General features: G+C 37.6%; 1 long non-coding RNA gene across 1 annotated transcript; it reads left to right on the top strand.

Annotated features, from left to right (window-relative positions):
* The first annotated feature begins 217 nt into the window (after positions 1-217).
* Positions 218-15,790, top strand: LOC120531783. The gene is made up of 3 exons (XR_005634159.1): positions 218-325; positions 4,870-4,945; positions 15,390-15,790. It is a non-coding gene; the product is annotated as an uncharacterized LOC120531783 (long non-coding RNA).
* The last annotated feature ends 2,139 nt before the right edge of the window (positions 15,791-17,929 follow it).

The following is a 17,929-nucleotide window of genomic DNA, read 5'->3' on the forward strand; positions in this document are numbered from 1 at the left end:
TTTTGCATGCTGCTGTTCATGAGGTCGTTAATTCTTTTGTGCTGAAAGTCCCAAATCCCAGTTAAAAACTTTCCGGAACCCTCAACTCGTTAAAAAAAATAATGATGCAAATAACTCATCTATACTACACTGGTTAGTTCATCCTTTCATTCACTGATACGTCCTACTGATCGGACGGGATTTAAACCGAGGGTTGTGAGGCAGCACCACTTACCACCGTGCGACCTCTCTGGAAAGTTTTCAATTCAGAATATGATCGGACCGTTTATTTCACTAACTGCAACTGTCTCGTCCCAAACCCTGCAACGCTTCTGCCCCTTGACAGGTAAGAGAAGATTCTTGTACATCCATGCGACACGGTTTGAATTATACTTGCCTGCAGCCGGTGCGGGCGTTGCCCGGGTAAGTAATTTTAAGGCAGAACAATCTTCTATAAATTTCTTAAACGTGTTACGTTCCATAGACAAATTAATATCATTTAATACATTTCATAGCTAAGAAATCCAGTAAAAGGCGCCCCTCTCTAAAGTGACTATAGTAAATAAAAAGGAACAAGGTACGCCTAGCGTTTACATTTTGGCTTGTAGAGAAGTCTAGTTTCTCTTCCTGAGAAAGTGAGATATGTGTGCCACATTTTGTTGGGCCAAAAGTTTGAGAATGTATAAAGAACAAACACTTGCGGAGCTTTAAATATTAAATTATTTGGCTTATGTCTTTATCCAACATCTGAGTAACACAACTGATCCCATTTCGTGTTTTTTTTCTTTCCAGTTGGAACACAGGCAGGTGAAGTGACTTGCTCATGGTCACATAGTGGATTGAACCCACACCCTCAGGGTTTGAGGTCCAAATCGTTAACCGCTACACCACACTTTCCATATTGTTAAGAATCCTAACAGAAAAATGACACATCCACACTCCCTTCCCCTTTTTCAGTCATTATTCATCTCATTTCAATAAAGGGTCCAACATCCTTCAAGCAGGCTACTTGTTATTTTTACACTCAAATACTTATACAGTGGCACACCCCATGGGCTGGGTACTACAAGTGTGCAGTTTAATTTTAACTCTAAATCTGACGTGAACTTAGGTTTTTAAAAATTTGACTTGCTTGTATGGAATGTTATTTGCTTTAAATAAATTCAATAAAATTCTTTAAAAAATGTAACTCAAAAGATACATATTTCTTTTCAGTCAGAATTATTTATTTACTTCCCAAGTGTTGCTCAACGCAAGTATTTTATTTGTTTCATTCAGTCCTTGAATTTAAGAGATGCATTCTTAAAAATGAATGAAACATATATTATTCACAATATAATGTAATAAACTAGCAAATTTAAGCAAATAACTGCATTGTGAAACAATAACTAAAAACAATAAAATGTGAACATGTCATGGAATGTATTTTTGTTGCTTATTTATGCATTCAATTACTGCTTCCTGTATTCATTTCATTGAAACCACACACAACATGGAATATGACTTAAAATGAAAACTGTCATTTTCACTTGTCAAAGCCGAGAGGGCGGGCTCCAGTGAGAACTATGTTTTGATTGGAGGATTTTCGGTAGGGTGCACATAGATCTTCAGCCATCAAGTGCTGTATTTACAGCAGAGAGATCAAATGCAGACTCCTGTTGGTGACTTCAGCACATCTTGAATTAAAGTAGTCTCTTTGGGCATTAATTCTCTTAAGTTTTTCTTGTACTTGTGTCCGCCAAGGATACCCACAGTCATAACTTTGAAAAAGCAGTGTGCTTCTTAGGAATCTTGTGGCTTATCAATATCTGCAAAGTTGCGACCCTTTTATCAATGATTCACCAATCAAAAAAAAAAAAAAAAGGTTTCTCTGGAGCCCACCCTCTCAACTTAAAAAAGACGAATGTCATGTTGCATGTGGTGTCACTGAAATAAATACATAAAGAAATAAGCAACAAAAAGCTTTTCATGACACTTTTTATTATTTATGCCCAGATACCATTGTGTTTTTATTTATTGTTACATTTCACAATGCATTCATTATTTCCATATATATATCCACCCATCCATTTTCCAACCCGCTGAATCCGAATACAGGGTCACGGGGGTCTGCTGGAGCCAATCCCAGCCAACACAGGGCACAAGGCAGGAACCAATCCTGGGCAGGGTGCCAACCCACCGCAGGACACACACAAACACACCCACACACCAAGCACACACTAGGGCCAATTTAGAATCGCCAATCCACCTAACCTGCATGTCTTTGGATTGTGGGAGGAAACCGGAGCGCCCGGAGGAAACCCACGCAGACACGGGGAGAACATGCAAACTCGAACCCGGGTCTCCTAACTGGGAGGCAGCAGCGCTACCACTGCGCCACCGTGCCGCCCCATATATATATATATATATATATATATATATATATATATATAGATATAGATATATATATATATATAGATAGATATAGATATACATATATATAGATAGATATAGATATAGATAGATATATAAAAAAATATTTTTTTATTTTGTCTAAAATATCCCTCCATACCTGCATGCGCACTAGCTTTGTTATCTGCCTTGTTGACATTATAGGCTCTGGCTTCCCAAAACTCTGGGATGGAAACTGGATATCTGGAAAATTAATTAGAATTATTTTTTCATTGTTAATAAAATACAATTCATAAAATAAATAATATAAACTAGTAGTAATGTTTCTATTAATAGTAGCAATAGTGTTCTGTGGTGGGCTGACATCATCCTGCTTTGTACCCACTGCACCCTGAGACATGTTGTAGAGCCCAAATACCCTTTAATTGAAATTGAGGATTTAGATTTTTAATGCATAATAATAATAATAATAATAATGAGTGCTATGGTGAATCACTGTGTAGAGCTGTTGCCTCACAGACTGGGTTTGAATCCTGGTCACTTTCTGTGTGAAGCTTGCATGTTGTCTTTCTGTCTACATGGAGTGTACCCTATCTATAAAGGACTGTGGACCTGGGCATGAGAGTGGCCTGCAGTAACCTGATTCTTCTTCCAGTGTTTGTCCTGCATTTCATCTGATGTTGCTGGGTTAATCACCTGCTCAGCTCCCTATGACTCTAAACAATATTAGATGCTTTTAGGAAATGGACTGTAGTACTAGGGTGTTTACAAGATTACATTTTGCCTGAAGAAGGGGCCTGAGTTGCCTCGAAAGCTTGCATATTGTAATCTTTTTAGTTAGCCAATAAAAGGTGTCACTTTGCTCGACTGTTCACTACAGGAAATGGACTGAAAGACTGTAAAAACAATGCTCTTTCAGGAGCCACTTTTTCAAGTTCACTCTTAAAAATGAAGGAGCCAAAGTGGTTCTTAACAGTAATGCAATAGAGGAACCATTTTTTGGTTCCCAGAGGAAATATTCTTATGAATGTTCCAGAAAGAATATTTATTTATTTAGATTGTGAACAGGTTCCATAGGTGACCATAAATTGATAACAGATTTGTGAATTACCAATGGGTTCATCATTTTAATTGCTGCATGCATTAGCAGATTCAAGTTCAGGTTTTCTTGATCTCTTACTATCCTGCTAGGTAGCCTACTATATATTAAAATTTTCTGTTTTGTGCACATATCAGGAACATTTTTCAAAGCCCAAAGAACCAATTTCATATGCAGAGAAACATTCCCAGAATGAAAGGATTCTTTGTCATGCAATGGATCTGCAAGAAACCACACAACCCCGGAGAGTGTGATATTAGAACTGATATTGTTAAGATTCTTCATGGCTGCTTTTATTATTGCTAATTTTTGATGCTGGCCTATTCAGTTAATGTTAAATGGTGCTGTTGGAGATAATGGTATTGGTGAAGCTGGTAGCCTGTGATGATTGTCATCATCATCATCATTATTCAAGACACTAGGGCAGAGCAATGTTTAGAACGTTCTCCTTACTGCTCAGAGTCCAGGGTTCAAAACTCTGCTCCATCACTGTGTAAATTGTGAATAACTTCCACATGTCACATTTTTTCTCCTGTCATCTCAAACAGTACCTGGTGATTCAGAATTGGCCCCTCGTAAACTGGGTGTGAGGCGGCATGGTGGCGCAGTGGTAGCGCTGCTGCCTCGCAGTAAGGAGTCCAGGGCTCACATCCCAGGTTCTCCCTGCGTGAAGTTTGTATGTTCTCCCCAGTGACTGCGTGGGTTTTCTCTGGGTGCTCCGGTTTCCTCCCACATTCTCATGACATGTAGGTGAGGTAGATTGGCAAAACTAAATTGGCCCTAGCATATACTGAGTGTGTGGGTGTTCTCATTGCGATGGACTGGCATCCTGTCCTGGGATTGTTCCTGCATTGCACCTTATGCCAGCTGGGGTAGGCTCCAGCACAAGTCCCACAACCCTGTTCAGGACAAAGTGAGTTAGAAAATGACTGAGTAAATTGGGTTTAGCATGCCCTGCAATAAATTGGTGCCTTGTGCCCAGTGCTATTGGTAAAGGCTGCAGCGCCCCATGACACTGAAATGATAAGACAATCAAGAAATAAATGGATGGCATAGTAATTAATAAGGCAGCTTGAGCACTTCAGAGCCCTGGCTTTGTTACGGGTCTTCGGGGAGTTTGCACATTCTGCCCTGTGGACATGCCCTCTGATGAGATGAATTCCCTCCTTATACCCAAGACTGTATACCTCTGTACGATCCTGTTTTGGAATTTGGAAGTTTAAAAAGCAGATTTATTATTATAATTATTATTCAGTGTTGAAGCTCTGTTGACTCAAATGTTATAATTAATAATAATAACAACCCAGGACTAAGTAGGTGAAGAATAAAGCGATTCTACAGCCACCTGATGAATGGTATAAAGTGTGTGTGATAACCATTTCTGTTTCTTTCTTTTGCAGACACATATTGACACCGCCGTTCTCTAACTACAGTAAACCCAATATCTGGAGTCTTTGAAATCTGTAATGCTGCTAAGTAAGACATTTTTCACTATCTCTTTACATCTTTAATGTTTCATGTTTTTATATCTGGCCCCTAGGGTCTCAAATTTGCAAGTGTTGGAAAGCCCTAAACTGTCAGGTGTCTTTTTCAGTAAATGTTTGGGGAAATTGCATGGGTAATGTTGATGTTTGCATGACAACATATGCAACATATGGGTTGCCGTCTCTTGTTATATTTGTTAAAAATATTTTGATGAACAGGACTGCAGGATGACTGCATTTGTTAGATTTGCATTTTATCATTGGACAGAATCCTTTTTTTTTTTCAACTGGGCAGAATATTTTAGACAGTGAAATGAAAGAACGATCGGCAAGCCTGTGCGCTTGAAAACTGGATTTTAATTTTGGGTGTCTGATGACTGGGTGACATGGCTGATTAAGTCGAAGGAGATACGTTAGGGAAATGTGAAATATGGCGATGTTTTCTCGAAAAGGACATCATAATTCTGAGCTACTTTTTACAGTACAGATGAATGACTGATCCAGACTGATTTAGACTAATGTTTTGAAAACCCGTACAACCTACAACTGATTATTCTTTATCCTGGATGAATAGAGGTAGACCTTCATTTATAGGTCAAACACGGAGTCGAAACAAAAAAACAGAAGACAAAGACATGTTCTGACCTCCTCTGAGCGGTCACTGACCCTCCAACTAAAAAAATGATAACAAATAAAGATGTAGATGGCATCAAAATGTGGGATGTGAGGCTTAAACCTCCTGCATCTCAGTGCTAAACACACAGTCCGATAGAAAGCAATGGGCCACAAGGTGGAATATTTAGATTTTTAGCCTTGGGCACAGAATTTATTGTACAATTTACATTTGGAACTCTCCAGAATATATAGAATAAAAAACAATTCAATTTGAATACTTTCATTTTTTTTAGCATTTTCAGTTAGCAGCATATTTATGGGAAAACACTGCAGAAATTAACACAATCTGTCTGTCCGCTTTATAAACACAGATGCCTGCAACACCTGTTTCCCAAATACTAAGTGACAAGAAAGCTAATTTTAAGATAAATGCTTAAAGATAATGTAAACAAAAATGTTATTCAGGAAAAAATTTGCAGCTCATTTTTTTTAACGTTTTAAAATAATACTAAACTGTACATTAGCAATGAGGCATAGAACTCATTATTAGATAATTTATTAAATCCATGCTGCAGACGTTTACAGGGATTTCAGTGTCAGAGCTTAAATACAATTTTCTTACACATCATTTACGTGAAATAAATGGTAAAAATGTGTACACATTAACATGCAAATGACATTTAGAATATAGATTAATGATATACGCACTCAAAGATGCTTAAAGAATAAGGCAATTTACACAAATAAAAAATTACATTTAATTTGCTCACACATCTTCTCTGTGAGCATTCAGTTTTTGTAGCCACTTTGGACTTTAACGTCTTGTGAGAGTTGTTCTGTCATGCGAAAACATCAGCTTGCAAACTAATATTCTGTTAAGAACTGAAACGGGATCACATCAGGATGATTCAATCCGAAAAGGAAACAAAAAAGTAATTCTGATTTTTAGCTGTAGTAATATCCAGAAAATGAATGATTTCTTTTCTTTTTTGGAAATTTTTGAGGGCAGCATTGTGGCAATGTGGCAGCTCTGTACCTTGCAGTAAGCAAATGCAATGTTCCCAGCATGGACTTTGCATGTTCTACTCATGACCACATGGATTTCTTCCCACAGTCCAAAGATACGCAGCTTGTTATATTATTTTCTTTGTCTTATGTTTAATTTGTTAGTATTGGTCATTTGTTGCAATCGTTTCAATTGATATTGATCTGCACATTTATTATTTAGTAGGTAGTTCTGATATATTATAATTTGTGTTATTTCTTAATTATTTGTCATCAATGTATCATTTAGTTTTTTAGTATGTGACTGTGTTCTGCAATGTTTTTTGTGCTTAAGGGTGGGTCCTCAAGTGACTGGACCACCCTTACCTCACCACTAAGGGACCTCTCTCCCCCCACCCCTTTTTAAAGCAGCCTGAGTAAATCCCCTTAGTAAGTGAGTCCCTTGTGGTTCATTGAATGCGTTTTGGAAGAGAGCTAGGTGAGACTTCCTCTTTCTTTGTTTTCTGCTAGGTGTCTTTATCTTTTATTTCTGTTTGTTGGATGTTTCTTCTGGATTTCATTTTGGGATTTTTTGTCCTGAATTTCATTTTAGGCAACTTCTTTTTGTTCCTTTTTTGAGACTTTTACTTTTTACTTTTGTTATAATGAACATTTTTGTTTGTAATGATTCCTTGTGGAACTTGTCTAATTAAGCCAGAGTTTACAGTTCTCCCTTTTGTAAGGCATACTTAATTATATTTTTAAAATATTTTTGATAAATATATTGGTAGATTACTACATTTGCCATTTCTCCTTGTAGGCTGAATACCAACCAAACTCCAGTTACCTGGAAACAGGCTCACCAGGGTCAGGCATATTTTTAGGTAGGATAGTTAGGATTCAGGCCTATTTTTTGTGGATATCTTTGAAGGCCTTTTTCTATTGTGTGGTGCTGGAATCACAATACAGGTTAATTGGCATTTCTAAATTGGCCCTAGTGTGTATGTGTATGTGTGTTCCCCTTGCGATGGACTGGCATCCTGTCCAGGTGTTGTTTCCGCCTTGTGCCTAGTTCTTGCTGGCAAGGAATCAAACTGCCCCACAACTCTGCCATTGTTGAGTGGTTTAGTAAAACTGATGGAAGAATGAAAAAATGTAATAGATAAAGTAAATTTGTCACTTTATCAAAACTAACTTTTAACTTGTTTGTTTCTATTTTTAAATCAAAGGAAGTTATTATTAATAAAAGGTGGCATTTAAAAACACGACACTTGTGAAATACTCTCAAGATTTATTTTGAGTCATTAGGATCCAAATGAAATATATTGGCATACTTTCCCAAACCCACACAGTCTAGTGCAAGTTCATGGAGCAGTGGAGCCCATCCTAGTAGCACTGGCCATAAGGCAGAGAGCTGCCAAAAACATGGTGTCTGTCCATCCCAGGGCCCGCTTACACAGGTGCCAGTTTGGAACACCAGCAACAATTAACCTAACCTGTATGCCTTTGGGGATGTCGGGAGAAAATCCATGCAGACAATGGGGACAGCGCGCAGAGTCCAAACAGATAACATCGGGACATGGAATCTGCACTCAGGATGCTGGATCCTGGAGGCAGCCTCAGTAATAACTACAATACAAGCATATTTAAGAGAAAAAGAAGAAGTCTCATTAAAGGGATAATTTATTACCACATGCAAAATTCCTTTTGGCCAAAGGGAGTTAAATGCTCATCAACAGGATTCCTTCATTCATAACTGAATATCCATCTTCATATATAGCACACAATTTCCCTTAATTCATAAATATGTATATATATATATGTATATAATATATATACTGTATTGTCTCACATACACAAGCATCAGGTCTGTCTCACGAGTGTTGGGTCAGCTAAAAATACAGGGAAAGTTTTCAGTGTGAAACTACCACTAATACTTAATGCTATTTATTTTATAATAGAGAAGAAATCACCAGAAAAATGCTGACACTACTTCCGGTTTGAACATCGCCAGCTCTGCCCCCTCTGCTTTCACTCCTAAATAAACAGCCTCAAAACAGAAATTTTCCCAAAAAAGAAGGTCTTTATCTCCCTCCGGTAGCTACTTTCAGGCCTCAGCAGTTAACAACATGTCACATGTGGTGTTTAACCTTCATTTTTCATTATCTTTGTACATTTTCATCTTGAACATTAAGCAGGGTAACACCTAGCGCCCCAAGCCCTTATTTTTGTGTCTTTTCTGATTTAGTTTATATATATATATTTATATATTGCCACAAATGTACAGTATGTCGGAGGATTTCCTTACAGGCTCTGTAGAGGTATGTAATAATAAGCGCCAACAGGAAGAGAGGAGACACTATCAATAAGCTCCCCTCTCTTCCATCCACAATGAAAAACTTCCCAGTGAGGGCAACTGACTCTACTCCTTCCACTTCACCATCCATAAAAGCCCCGGTTTCCCAGAACAAGCGACATTTTGGCAAGACCGACCTGCCAGACATAAGTCCCGAACAGACTGACCCTGACCTATGGCTAGAAGACAAATTTATTTTAAATAGCCTTTTGAAGCCTGAACATCAGAGCAAAGATGCCAGAGTAGCATACCTTTTGTTTATTTTTATTTTGACATTAAATGGAACAAACTGGTTGGTGCCCCAAAATTTTGTGCTGGCACCCAGCCACAATATATATGCACCTTATGCAACACATACACAAAAAGTCCCAAAAGCATCTTCTTAAATGTGTGCACTTAAGCCAACGTCACCTTACACAGCTTTTAGTCATGTGGTGTCTCAGAGTTGTCGACTGCCGCTGCTGATCTCGATGCCAGACCATGTCAGGTGAAAATCACTGGGCAAGTCTAATTTACTGATTTACTAATGTGCTGACCTTCCAACACAGTCATGCTTGCACTTTTTGTGACAGCCAATAGCATGCTGCCTGGTGGAGTCGGCACCATATGAAGGGTTAACAGCCATGGCAAATTCAGCTGCAATCTTTGCCCTTTTTTGTTTTTTCCATGGTAGGTAAAACATGGGACATGGGACAGATAAGCTTCTCTTCCGTGTGTGAGGTCCAAAATATACAAGTTCCTTTTTTCATATTGCTGCATTCTATGCATTTCACTTCTGGAGGAGCATTCATTTGTTGACATGTGTCATGCAGACAGATCCTGGGCCGATGGGCATAGGTTTTACCAAAGCGAAATCGCAGACTAGGATGGAGTGATTCGCTGGGCATGTTACATTATGTGACTGACTTCACTAGAGCACACGAAATTGACTCCGACTTACTAAAATTATACAAATGAAAGCTAAAACTGAAAATCCCTGGAAACTTTGCTTAATGTGACATGGCCTTTAGCTGTCATTAATAGCTATAGCTAAGTTTGAAAAAGGGTGATTGGTTGAGTCTAACCATGAAGGAGAGAATTGCACAAAGTGTAAAAAATATAAATCATGTTCCATGCTTATACCTGAATTTTCCACTGAATCCGAAACTTTAAATGTTACCCTTTATGACCACAAGAGGATAAAATGAGGCAACATGATGGCATTGCTGCATGATGGGTGATGGAAGAATGGGGAGTCATCAAACAACTGCTCCCAAAAGGGTGTGTTGAAGAAAAAGGTTCATTAGGACATGAGACAGACTTTTGAGGAATGATCCACTATCAGTCAAATGCCAGCAGGACACACCTGAGAATGGCAGACGTGCCATATAATTGCAAGTGACTGCGACACTCAATTTTTACATATTCTACTTCTTTTGGCTGCTTCCGTTAGGGGTCGCCACAGCGGATCGTCTTCTTCCATATCTTTCTGTCCTCTGCATCTTGTTCTGTTACACCCATCACCTGCATGTCTTCTCTCACCACATCCATAAACCTTCCCTTAGGCCTTCCTCTTTTTCTCTTGCCTTAGCATCCTCTCCCCAATATACTCAGCATCTCTCCTCTGCACTTGTCCAAACCAACGCAATCTCGCCTCTCTGACTTTGTCTCCAAACCGTCCAACCTGAGCCGGCCCTCTAATGTCCTCCTTTCTAATCCTATCCATCCTCATCACACCCAAGAGGACTTATTTTGTGCATGATTGCATATATGAGCAAATCCAAGAAAGGAATACAGAATCTTATTCAAATTGATTTACACGTATGAAAGTTAAGTCACAGTGGATAGTGAACATGCAATGATAAAGAAAATTATTTTAATTGTATATCTGGAAGATGACTTCACGCAGCATGACATACAGGATCATAATGCATTATAGATGTTGACAGATTTTTTTTTACAATTTCAGTACAAGAAGATTAAAGGACATGCAGCAGCACGATAAGTCAGAGACACAAAATTGAACCTCCATTGTTATAATTTAATTCTGTAGTGTCCAATGGCCTAGCATTTATGCTGATGTGCCTGCCTCTTGTTACTGAACAAGTATTTCTAATGTCTTCAAGATGATTAAATGGACATTCCGGCTTGATTCATAAAAACAGGAACCCTTTTTGGGTGATCCAGACAAAAAAAAAACAGGTTTTGGAAATGCCTGTCAAATGTAAAGCTCAGCATCTGCCTGGAAAGAGACAGCAACTGTAGCTTTGTGATGTGAAAGGAGATTTTGTGATTGACGTTCAATTGAGAAAGTACCATGTGAGATCCTCAAGTTACTCATTTTAAGCTTTTTATCTCCACTCAAATATTACAGCAGTTTTTCAGAAAGTAGATAATGTCAACTTCACCCACAGTTCCTGCTTCTTCATATTGATAAAAAGGTTCATTTCTTCAAAACATCTCCTGGGTGCTCATAATTTAATGAGCACTGAATCTTTTCACCAGCAAATCTGACCAAGTTTTTACTAGACTCGCTCGCACATAGAACTGGTAAAAATAACAGTTTGCTATTTTTATTGTGGGCGGAATGGAAGTGCTGCAGGTAGTTACAGTTTATTTATTCATTCATTTTTTTTACAATTGGAGCGCAAGCAGAGGTACAGAAAAATGTTATAAATAAGGGATGCTACCAACATTACAGAAACTAAAATTTTTGTGGCATTGTTATACAGTATGTTTTAATCATTGTGTTTTTCTGATATGGCTTCATTTGTTTCTGGATTTTCAGTGCCATTTTTGTGATTTTGTTTTGTATATTTGTTTGTTTTTCTTTGTAAATTTTTTATTGTATTAATATTTTATTGTATTGTAATTATTTTATCTATTTTCTGCATGTTTTTTTGTGGGCACCCCCCAGTTTTGGAGGGGTTGCTACTGTGATGTTAAGGAAATGACTTATAAATGATGTCTTTGTCTGGACAGTATAAAAGTCAGAGAAATCCTGGGCAGTTTCCGTCAATTTGTATATGGATTAAAGGTTTTGAAATTTGAATTTGTACATTCATTTTGTCTAAAACCTGTTTTTTAATTGCGTTTTGTCACAATGCTATTTTGTTTTCCCGTTTAGACACAGCTACGTTATGTTTCTGATGGCTCAATGGAGATCTTTCCCAGAGTTCCCCAGAGTGGCCTCATTTATGGTGTTAATTTTGTGACAATATTAAGGTCACTCCAGGTGTTTCTAGGGTATCTGAGACTGATGGATGAATCTCTGCATTAAAAGATCATTATTTAGTCCTTCAGGTTTTTTAAACGCTCGCCATTATTTTTGACTCTGAATTTTCTGTTTGCATTTTGGTTTTGACAAAAGATCTCCTTGTCTCCTGGTTTTGATCATTCATTTTCTTTTTACTTTCTCTTGCAACTCAGTATGCCTAGTGCAACTAGTGAACTTTTGACGGTTCTCGAAAAGATTTATCAATTATCAAATCACTGCATCTGTCTAGTGTTTCTAAAATTCTGCAGCTTCGTTATAAGAAAATTCAGGCAATGAGTGTGATACAAATACAAATAATTCCAAGTTCCAAGTACTTTTGTTTTAAAAATTAAATTAAAAACAGTTTACACAAAAAAGAGAAGCGATAACACACAAAAAATGAAAAGTTCTTGTATAAGATGATTCTTTTTAAGGTTAGCATCTCTTATTACTTTTTTCAGTACATTCTCTTGTATGTTTCTTACACCTGCATACATGGGGTCATATGGTCAGAAGACGGCATGTCGTTCTATCTGCAAGCAAATCTAAAGTTCATGTTACTACATTACACATATAGAGTAGCTGAGTAATAAGGGGGTTCTATTACAAGTTTATCTTTAGGGGATTAAACAGAATCTTCTATTTATGAATCTTTGCTTGTTTCCTGGTTCATGGTTTATAGATCGATAGATAGATACTTTATTAATCCCAAGGGGAAATTCACATAATCCAGCAGCAGTATACTGATACTACAAAAAAAAAAAAATTAAATTAAATAGTAATAAAAATGAAAAAAAATTAAAATAAAATTAATGTTCGCATTTACTCCCCCAGGTGGAATTGAAGAGTCGCATAGTGTGGGGGAGAAACGATCTCCTCAGTCTGTCAGTGGAGCAGGACGGTGACAAAAGTCTGTCACTGAAGCTACTCCTCTGTCTGGAGATGCTCCTGTTCAGTGGATGCAGTGGATTCTTCATGATTGACAGGAGTTTGCTTAGTGCCCGTCGCTCTGCCACAGATGTTAAACTGTCCAACTTTAATCCTACAATGGAGCCTGCCTTCTTAACAAGTTTGTCCAGGCGTGAGGCGTCTTTCATCTTTATGCTGCCACCCCAGCACACCACCGCATAGAAGATTATATTATATTCTGGTCCCTTACTAAATTGTTTTCCTGACTGTCTCATTCTAGTAGAACATGTGTGAAATTAGAGTTAGAATTAAAAAGCCTTTATTGTCATTGTACCAGTACTGTGAAATTGTAAAAGCTACACCTGCAAATGGTGCAAATACAACAAGCAACGACAAAATAATAATAGAAAAAGATCACATTCTATAACAAATAAATACCATACATAAGTAAGTTGCAGAAATTATTATCCACTAAAGTAATCATCGTACATACTGGTGAACAAAAAAAAAAGGAAAGAAAAAAATACAACAGTTCAATGAGTTTTTAAGATTTAAAATTCTGATGGTCCAAGGATAAAAACTATCTGCAAATATTTTTGTTCTACTTTGCGCTACACTGTTCATTGAAAATGTGCTATATAAATAAATGTTTTTCGTCGTTGTTGTTGTACTTTTAATGCTCTTGTTCCTCTTGCTGGCGGGCAGTTGTGTGAACAATGAGTGGCCAGGATCGAAAGGGTCTTTAATGATTTTCCTGGCTCTGTGGAGGCATTGGGCACTGGAGATATCTTCCAGGGAGGGCAGAGAGCAGCCATTGATTTTCTCTGGCATGGATATTACCTTCTGCAGAGCTTTCCTGTCTGCTGCTGTACAGCCAGCATACCATGTTGAAATACAGTATGCTAAACCACTCTTGATGGTCGAGCGGTAGCTCCCACTTTATTTCCACTTTGTTTAGAAGTCTCAGGAAATGCAGTCGATGTTGGGAATTTCTGACCACCGCCAGAGTGTCTGCTGTGCAGTTCAGGTCCTCAGAGATCTAAGTTCCCAGGAACTTAAAGGAGGTCATCCCTGTTGATGTAGAGTAGGACTGGCTCTGCTCTGTGCCTCTTGAAGTCTTTAGTTTTGTGGGTGTTTAGTGACAGAGTGTTCCTGGAGCACCACACTGACAGATTCTGCACCTTGTCCCTATATGATGACTCATCGTCATCAGTTATGAGACCTACCACTGTGCAGTTATCAGCGAACGTGATGTCTGCAAACTAAAGCCACGCCACCTTGCACTTCAGACTGGCATCTTTCAGGACGACCACTATTCATGACACTTGTGCACTTTGACACTGTGAAGAAACCCAAAAGAGAACCAATCTGCTACAGCGCCACTCTGCCACACACTGAAGCAAAGAGTATGGAAGGAGGATGCACTCCATTTTGAAGGTAAGTCAGGCTAAAATAAAAAAAAAAGAATTATTTACCTTTTTCAGAATTCATGTTTGAGGATCAGATGAGTTACCCACACACTTAATGGTTTAGCACGAGTACAAAAAAATGATAAAGAACCACACCATACTCTAAGAGCTTAACAAGACTGATTACTTCATTTTTACCATTATCATGGGTCATCAGAAATGCCTCCAAAACAGGTGGAAACAACACCTGTGATGTTGTACAGCAACTGGCCACTGTTGGTGTAAAAATTGCACATTGTTATTTGTATATTTTGTGTTATTTTTTAAACATGAACAATCAATTATTAACAGATAGTTACTGTTTTCATTCATTTTGGTAAATTTATTTTTGTTTTTAATTCATTCCGTTCCTTGTTTTTGTGACACAGAAGAAATATCACATACCCAGGAGAGTCGCATGCAAGATATCACTTGATGTGATGGTATAAATATGACCATGGCCCCTCAATTCATTTTCCCTCACACTAATAACAGAAATAACAAAACTTTAGCAAGTTAGCTTTTCAACACGTAGGCCAAGCGCCTATTCATTTATGGTTTCGGTTTCCTCTTGGCTTTGACTTCTGAGTCTTGGTTTTACCCTCATGTTTTGTTCATTTAGTATATCGGTGCCCTTTCTGGTTTTGACATTGCCGGCTCCTCACTATGATTTGTGTCTCACCTTTGTATTTTCTGGTCCTTACCTTATTTTTAATAATTCTTGGAGACAGGAGTCTCATTACAGTTGGTAATACAGTATCACAATCTCTTGCATTTTCTGCTCTCCACTGTGAAATTCTTTAGCATCACTAAGACCAAGGCAAGGACTAATTCTTATGTGGGGCTTATTTATTCATTTCCGATGAAGGTCTCCATCTTCTTTTTGCAGTCCTCTCATATCAAAGGATGTGTTCCTCTACCTTGCAGGATGGACTGCTACTACTCAAACATCTAGCCGCACCCAGCCTGTGGAGCTCTCTCAGGTAACATTTGTTTCTGGAGCAAATTTTCATACATACTGTAGGGTGTAGCTCAAAGTGCTTTACAAGATATAAATAAAAAATAAGAAAAGAACAACAAATTAGAAATAGATAAAATAATCATGAAGAAATACCAAAAATAATAAGTATAAATCAATATGTACTTACATTACATAGAAATACTGATAATAGAAAATGTTCTATGCAGAAATATTTGTGCCCAATGTTACATATGGCCTACTGTTTAAATAAGTACCTTAAACATAGGAAAGATGCTATATAAATAAAATGCATTATTATTATGTATTATTATTATTAAACAACAACAACATTCATTTATATAGCACATTTTCATACAAAAAAAATGTAGCTTAAAGTGCTTTACATAATGAAGAATAGAAAAATAAAAGACACAGTAAGAAAATAAAATAAGTCAACATTAACTAACATAGAATAAGACAGGGGTCCTCAATCACGGTCCTGGAGAGCCGCAGTGGCTGCAGGTTTTTGCTCCAACCCAGTTGCTTAACAAAAAGCACTTATTGCTAAAGTAACACTTCTGCTTCACTTTAGTGATTTTGAGCCCTTATTGCTTAATTTTGTCTTAAACAGCTATTTTAATTGTTCCTTATTATCAGTAACATGCAAATGACAAGAGAGAGCAGCATTTCTCCATTTAGCTTATTTACATTTACACCTGTGTGTATTTATCTGCACTATTGGGTTTAATTAAATACTTGGAAGAAAAATGAAGAGAAAAAAGTGAAGGACTGAGAATTACTCGTCCATTTTAGCCTTCAAATCATTTGCATGATAGAAAGGGAAAGAAAATCTAGGATATGAGAATGACCTGACATAGCGGAGTTAATTTAATTTCATAGCTTGTTAGTGCTTTATTGGCAAGAATTGCTTTCTAATTAAGCAACCAGGTCAGAACAAAAACCTGCAGCCACTGCGGCTCTCCAGGACTGGGATTGAGGACCCCTGGAATAAGAGAAAGGTCCGATGGCTCGGGTGGACAGAAAAAAAAAAAAACTCCAGACTGCCGAAGAAAAAAAAAAAAATCTGCAGGGATTGCAGACCATGAGACCGCCCAGTCCCCTCTGGGCAATGTCTTTAAAGAAGTATGTCTTTATATAGATACGTTTTTAAGCCTCTATAGATAAGTCTAATTCTATGGTCAGATGGCCAGAAAGGACAGGGAAAATAAATTCCAGGAGTGAAATGCTGGAGAAAAAAAAAATATCTGCAGGGGTTCCAAGGCAAAAAGACCACCCAACCCCTACTGGCAGTCAACCTAACATGTACTTAAATGTACTTAAATAGGTAATTATGTTTTTTTAAGCTTCATACCTGGAGATTTGATGCAGTGTGTCTAGTCAACAGTTGAAGTATCCACTTATATTCCAACATCACAGGTGGCTGCACAGTACTTTGATGAAGTGGCGGCAGTGAAAATCTGCACAACAGATAAAATGGAAAACAGGGAAAAATAGAGATTAATAATAACTGCAAATGCATGACCAAAGTATGATATTACTATGCATGTATAATCTATTTGAAGTAGAACTAACAGATTGCTGCCTGCTCACACTCAGTCTGTGAAGGGCTGTCTCCATGATGTTATTTTCTCAGATGCCCAGTAATGGGCAATTAGTGATTCATAATATAACAACATGTTTCATAATTTTATTTTTTTTTTTTCAGGAAGACCCACAATTTTGATTTTCCAGTTTTCATGATGTCCAAAGTGTTAATAAAGAGGTCCCAGACCACTTCCATATTTCACATTGGGCATGTTTTGCAAAAATATTCTTAGGAATCATCTCCACTTCAAGTGTCCGCACATTGATTTTTTTTTTTAATCTCCAAGGAAGGTTTTTCATTATCATATTAGTTCTTAATAGGATTCATAATTGTTTATAATCAGCTTTTTTTCTCAAAAACATACCACTGCTACAACAAACATGTAATTATGGATACAAAGACATCAGTTCGAACTTTTAGTAGTATTACAAAGTATGAATCAGTTTTAAAACGATGCAAAAGCAGTACACAAGTCTACAGAATTATAGTTCAACACCATTTTGCACAGCTCCCCATGCAGAGTTGTTTCTTCGCTCAGTGCCGTTGGGTTAGGCATTATCTCCCTAGGATCCCAAATTGTAGAATAAACTGGTTGGAAAACTGATAGATAGACATTATGCCCTACAGCAAAACATAACCAAAAGTAAGTCTGGTTTAATACTTGGAAAGGCTCCTAGCAGCTGCAGGCATTTCCCTAATTTTTTCTAAAGTACATATCGTACTGGTGTTAGGTTTTTCTCCAACTTATTTGAAGGAGGCCTAAATGTTTTTGATAGTGGCTGTTGATATTTCAAGGAAATTGTGTTGAGAACTACATTATTTGTAGCCTAGTTGATTGCTTCCTTACATTTGATACTGCCCA

The sequence above is a fragment of the Polypterus senegalus genome, chromosome 6 (assembly GCF_016835505.1).
Source record: "Polypterus senegalus isolate Bchr_013 chromosome 6, ASM1683550v1, whole genome shotgun sequence".
In the NCBI taxonomy this organism is placed as follows: Eukaryota; Metazoa; Chordata; class Cladistia; order Polypteriformes; family Polypteridae; genus Polypterus; species Polypterus senegalus.